This window comes from Mirounga angustirostris, unplaced genomic scaffold (assembly GCF_029215605.1).
Source record: "Mirounga angustirostris isolate CCGP_5_RB_7025 unplaced genomic scaffold, mMirAng1.0.hap1 SCAF_10, whole genome shotgun sequence".
Lineage (NCBI taxonomy): Eukaryota > Metazoa > Chordata > Mammalia > Carnivora > Phocidae > Mirounga > Mirounga angustirostris.
The window spans coordinates 20,716,375-20,722,970 of NW_026991718.1; positions in this window are offsets into that span (position 1 = coordinate 20,716,375).

Genomic DNA, 6,596 nt, shown 5'->3' on the forward strand with positions numbered 1-6,596 from the left:
GCCAAGGCCTGCAAATCCCACCTGAACCCAGGAACCAGGCACACCCTGGAGAGTCAACATGCTTTGCTTAATTCCTTCCTGAATTTACCTGTCCCTGGGCCTCTAGGCTAATTGAAATGGCTGTGTCTGGAACACCAGCTGGGAGGGCCGGGCAGAGCTGGCTGGGGCCCAGAGGCTTGGGGAATTCTGTTCTCTCCATAGAAACTGCCACAAGGGCGAGCATAAGGCAGCATCTTCCCTTAGTCTTTGGTTCCTGTAAATTATTTCCTCACCAACTCCCCCCTCTCTCAAAATTGTATGTGAATGTGGGTACTATCTAAAAACAGATACAGATATAGATATGGATACGGATACACACAGCGATACAGATGTCTTCTTGGGAGAAAACAGAGATCAAAAAGTGCTAATCTTGACTTTGCTGTCTTTCTTCAGATTCTCTCCTGTCCTCTATGCTGGAAAATTTTTCTTTTCTTTCCATTTTTAAATTATAAGCTTGACTGGGAGAACCTTTATCCAAAATGTAGCTGGCATCACTGGAGTTCACAGTGACTCGAAGAAACAAAAGCTATCCCACACCCTGGAAAATAAGACGGACCTCTCAGAGATTTTATAACAAACTGGCCTCTCTTTTTTACAGTACTTCCTCTCCCTCCAGCCCTTACGCCTCCACCTGCCCCTTCATCCACACCTTGCTGCCTCTCACGCTGATAGGCCCCTATGTCAGCTCTGTAGACCTTCCCTGGGTACTTGCCGCAGGCTTACTCACAGGTTGAGACGCTTGAGCAACTGGTGACCTCACCAGGGGGAGAGTCATGACCAGGAGCCCCACGGAGGCAGCTGAACAGACCATGGCTCAGCGAAGCAGTCCTCCAGAGTCCTCCAGCTGCTGCATGATGCAAATGTCCTCAGAGAAGAGTTGGCAAGGCTCAGCACAGCTGGGATGGGAGGGAAGAGGGGACGGGAGCCAGCCGAATTTACAGAGGAAGTGCTACAGTCTGTGACCGAGTCACATGGGCACCCAGGTCCCAGTGAGGCCACCTGGAACCCATGTGCCCCAGTGACAGTGGTCTGCGCAGGTTCCCCCTGGGTTCTAAACCAAGAACTCGGTGCACAGGAGAGGGCTTGGGGGTCCTAGGTCACAACCAGCAATATGCCAATAAGCCAGGGACCTGGGAAATCTGGATTGTCCTGAAACTTCTGCGAAGCTGGATCATTGATCTCAGAGCCAAGGTAGAAAGGACAAACATTAGGGCTGATTTCTAGCCTAAAATAATTTCCAGAGTCTTAAATTTAACTAAGGACCCAGAAAAATGCTGGGATAAATTACTAAGTAACTTCACAAAATAGTTTTGAAGGGAGGATGGTTTTTCCAAACAAGACACAAAACCCAGAAAGCCAGAAAGAAAATAAATTAGGCTGTCTAAAAAGTTTTAAATTGGGGATGAAAAGCACATAGGGTAAAAAGGCAAAAGACAACATGTTTGTAGCACGATGATTGAATAAGGGGCCAACCTTAACACAAGAGTTTTTTATCTTACATTAGGAAGATGGAAAATGGGCAAAAAATAGAAAAAGTCAGTTTACTGAAAAATAATTATCAACAGTTTGATAAACATATAAAAAAATCCACTTCGAAAAAAGAAAATAAAACTGAAAAAAAGAAAAAACAGACAAAAATAAGAAAACAAAAAAAGAAAAAATTAAAAAAATGAAATAAGAAAATAACTGTCACCTACTAAATATCAAAAGACATTGATTATATTCAGTGTTGACAAAAGTGTAGTGATACATGTATACAAAAATGTGTGTATAAGGATGTTCAAGGCAGAGTTGTTTGTGACAGCAAACGAGTTAAACAACCAAAATGTCCATTCAAAAGGGACATTTCCGGGTGCCTGGGTGGCTCAGTCGGTTAAGCGACTGCCTTCAGCTCAGGTCATGATCCCAGGGTCCTGGGATCGAATCCCACATCGGGCTCCTTGATCCGCGGGAAGCCTGCTTCTCCCTCTCCCACTCCTCCTGCTTGTGTTCCCTCTCTCTCTCGCTGTGTCTCTCTCTGTCAAATAAATAAAATCTTAAAAAAAAAAAAAGGGACATTTCCAAACAACTGAACATTGTTGTGGAAAAAAAGTGAGGTAACTCTATTTTGGGGTGAGTCCCAATATATATGGTGAAGTGTAGAGTGTATATTATGCTGCCTTTTACCTAAAAAAGGGAATCTATATTCAATATCTGTGCTTTTTATACCTAGGATATTTCTGGAAAAACACATCAAGAACGTTGGCAACTGTTGCATCTGGGGAAGGGGGTTAAGGGTGCAGATGCATCTGTTTGATATATATTTTTTCTAAACATAGGCATGTACTTTCCTAAGTAAGAAAAGAGTGGATTTAAACATGCACACGCGCAGGCGCATAAGCACTCACATGCGCACACAATACCTATGGTAAAATCTAGCCGCAATACATTTCTACTTCCACCACCTCTTCAGCTGTCCCCTTGCTAGGACGGCCGCCGAGGCGCAGCTGACACACAGGAATGACATGCATGGGAACAAAGACTTTGTTAATCGATTTGAGGGTGTTATGCACAAACAATGAATCATGGAACACTTCATCTAGAACTAATGATGTAATGTATGGGGATTAACATAAGAATAAAAAAAATAATCGATTTGAGAATGGTGAAGAGTCAGGTTTGAGAACGTGAAGGGGGTTGCCATCAGCATTATGGGAACTGCCCACTGCGGCCGCAGATGGTCTCAGAGGGTCCAGGGGGATATGGGCCACCACCAGCATCTGCCACAGTCACCAGCGTGCATCGGTCCAAGCCTAAGGTTGTCCTGGATGGTGCTCGACAGGGTCTGCCAAGGAGCAAGGACGACAGAAGAGAGAGGTGGAACTGTTTCTGTAATTTGAGAGAAGTTTCAAACATTTTTGCCTGTACAAAAAAAACACTGAGAAAAGATCGGAAGGAAATGCTACAGGCTCTAGGAAGTGTCCGTTGACTTTACCTCAGGATTCCTCAGGGCTTCACACCGTGCACCAGGGGCCTTAAGTGATATTTGTTCTAAATGAGTCAATGGAAAAATGACACACACCAAGGGGCGCCTGGGTGGCTCAGTTGGTTAAGCATCTGATGCTTGATCTCAGCTCAGCTCTTGATCTCAGGGTTGTGAGTTTGGGCCAGCGTGGGGCTCCACGACCAGTGCGGAGCCTACTTAAAAAAAGAAAAAAGAAGCACATCAAGACATTAACAGTGGTTGTAACTAAATGGTAGGTTTTGGCATGTTTTTCTATGTTCTGTTTTTCAATTTTATATTCCATAATGGAAAAAAAGTCCTAACAAAAATACCAGATCTTGGTGTGCCCAGGGGGCTCAGTCGCTTAAGTGACCTATTCTTTTTTTTTTTTTTAAAGATTTTATTTATTTATTCATGAGAGACAGAGAGAGAGAGGCAGAGGGAGAAGCAGGCTCCCAAGGAGCAGGGAGCCCAATGTGGGACTCGATCCCAGCACCCTGGGATCATGACCTGAGCCGAAGGCAGACGCTTAACCATCTGAGCCACCCAGGCGCCCTTAAGTGACCTATTCTTGATTTCATCTTAGTTGTAATCTGGGGAGGGGGGAGGTCCCAGCTCAGTGGGGAGTCTGCTTGAGATTCTCTCTCTCCCTCTCCCTCTGTCCCTTCCCACGCCCCTGTTTGCGTGCACGCACTCTCTCTCTCTCTTAAATGGATAAATAGATCTTTAAAAAAATGATCTTATAGTCTCAACTCCTTCCTTGTAGATCAACAAGGTTCAGAGTCGGTCAGGTTTGCCCAGGTGTCCCAGGTTGCCAGGAAGCACCTGGAGGCTGAATCAGGTCTCTGGCTTAGGGTGGGGTTCAGGCAAACAGGTACTTAATTGCTGCCACCTACCTACTCCCAAGTGGAAGGTCAACCGTAAGGCTATTGGCCTCTGTCCTACATACCTAACAGTATTTGGAAACGAGTAAGTTTCTACCGCTTCTGGCCGTTTCTCTGGGCTCCCAGATTGCACCCTGGGCAAAAGAAATTTCCTTTTCATTCCTTTGTGCTTTGAGCCCTCCAGGCCATTCAGCAGGGTCTTTGATAACAAAGGTTTGTAATCTGGGCTTCTCTTATCTGTATCCAAACAGGTTATTTTAGGAGGTTTTACCTCCGTTACTATGTAAACTACTAATAGATTACTAAAGAATAAATGTAGCTTAGACCTTTATCCCATATGAATCCTAACTGCTTTTCTCTTTCCACCTGACATGGCACGACATTATTGGAAATATTAAATGATAGGTTGTTAGATTGGGAAGGGACCTTAACTGAGATATTGAAGCAGCCAGGTTGAGTCCGAGGATCCAGAGGGGGGGTCCCACAGGCCCAGCCAAGAGGCTCCTCGGCTTTGCACAGGATCGAAGTCAAACGAGAGCGAGAAGGACGTGAAAACAGAGTTCACTGAATAGCGTGAGTGACGGAGAATAGCAGACCTAGTGTCCGGGAGACTCGGAAAGGAAAGGAGAATTAGTCTTGTTGCTGGGTGTTAGGGGTTTACATTGGAAAGGGGTCCTGGATATGTGTTCCTTCAGGAATCCAGGGTAGGGTCTGACCAAAGGGGAGTGACTGGTGAATTATAGTGTTATTTCATAAACTGTTGAAGGTAGGGAGCATTGATGTTAGCATCAGCTGAGGTTTGTTTGAAGCTAACGTCCTAGAACATGTTTGGGATCCGGCTCTTCTTAGCTATTGTCACGTGTTTGGGGGCCAAGGATGAAACTCGGTGAATGGTTAACTCTCTTGTTTTCCCCTTGGAGTGGGAATGTAGCTTCTCTGGTTTTTACTCAGATGCCAGGTGAAATACAGAATGTGAGTAAATAGGTCCTAGCAGGAAAATAGCAGAATTGGAGCCTTTTCAGTTTCCCTACCTCAATATTTACTCCATCTACTCCAGCTCTCTCACTTTATAGAAAAGGAAAAGGAACCAGGATATCACACAGCTAGTGGATGGCAGAACCAAAGTTTAAAGCCAGGTCTTCTGACTTTGAATCTAAGGAATTTAGACAAAGGGAATTAAGATTGATCAATTTAAATATCAAATCAGGGGCACCTGGATGGCTCAGTCGTTAAGCGTCTGCCTTCGGCTCAGGTCATGATCCCAGGGTCCTGGGATCGAGCCCGCATCGGGCTCCCTGCTCAGGGGGAAGCCTGCTTCTCCCTCCCCAACTCCCCCTGCTTGTGTTCCCTCTCTCGCTGTGTCTCTCTCTGTCAAATAAATAAATAAAATCTTTTAAAAATATATATATAGAATCATAGGAACTTCTAGCCACAAAAATGCATTAAAGATAGTATGAGATAGCATTTGGTCCCACAAAGAAGACAGTTCTTCAAAAAGGCTTCTTTTCCTAAGGAGGAGAGGAAACGAATACAATATAAAAACAGGAGGGAGTATGGAGAGTATGTGCGTAAGAATCAAGCAGTTCTTTCAAAGTCAGCTCATGAATACCTTACTTATCTAGATGTCCTTACTTCAGCAAATGTGACCATTGGGAACAAAGCTGTTATCTACAAGGAAAAATATGAACTGTCTTATACAAATCACAAAAGGCTGCAAGATGGTAATATAACTGAACGAAAGAAGAACAGTTCTTTTTTCTATGAGCAAACAACTATGTGTTAAGGTTTGAAAAAGGGCAACTAATGCAGAAGCAGACACAGGAATCAGACAGCTGGGCATCAAGAACAGCTTCCTTACTGGAAGAGCTGACTGAGAGAAGATGGTTTGGGTCTCAGCCAGATGCACTTCCCAATCCATCCTCTCTCAACTGAATTTACCTAGCTAGTCCCTGACATAGCCAGGCATCTCTGGGTCTCCCTTGTGGGGACGGGGTTGCTCAGAATAAGTCTGGAGGACTGGCCATTCCCAAAGAGGGAGCACCCAGAGCTTATTCTGCATGTCTTACCAAGCAGTGAAATCACTTTTTACTTGGGGAAGAGGAAGAGGGAACAAAGACTATATATCCTTCTGGGGAGGAGAAGTTCCCTCCCCTTGGTGGAAACATGAGAAGAAAAGAGGAACGTTCCATGCCAACGCCATGCAAGATTATAACAAGATTTATTTCAATATTCTAGTGAAAGAGAAAACTGGAAAACTTCATTTAACTAATGACAAAATATACAAATGAGTAGATTTGATAAAATCGGTAAACCTAGACAATCTGTTTCAACACCTTGCTACAAGCCTTAGGGGAATGTGTGCCAAGAGCAAAAAATAGTAGGTACTTGTTCTGGAAGCCTGTTGTTAACCGCATTCATTCCACTTTCTGACTCACTTCCTAGAATTACCCTCCACCCATCATCCCAGGTTTACCATGGAAGCAGTCACTTTATACAGTCGTGCTATGGCTCCCCGACTACAGTCAGTGAGGACACATCTAATGCCACGTTGGAACATTTCTCTCTTCTGAGATATTCTGAGAGCCGGGACCTAGTGAGGGCCTGAGCTTGGACCCGCAACAAGTAAATCTCAGCAGCTATTGGTTTTCGGTCTTGTGGACTGGGGAAATGGTCCGCACTCAAAGGAAGAG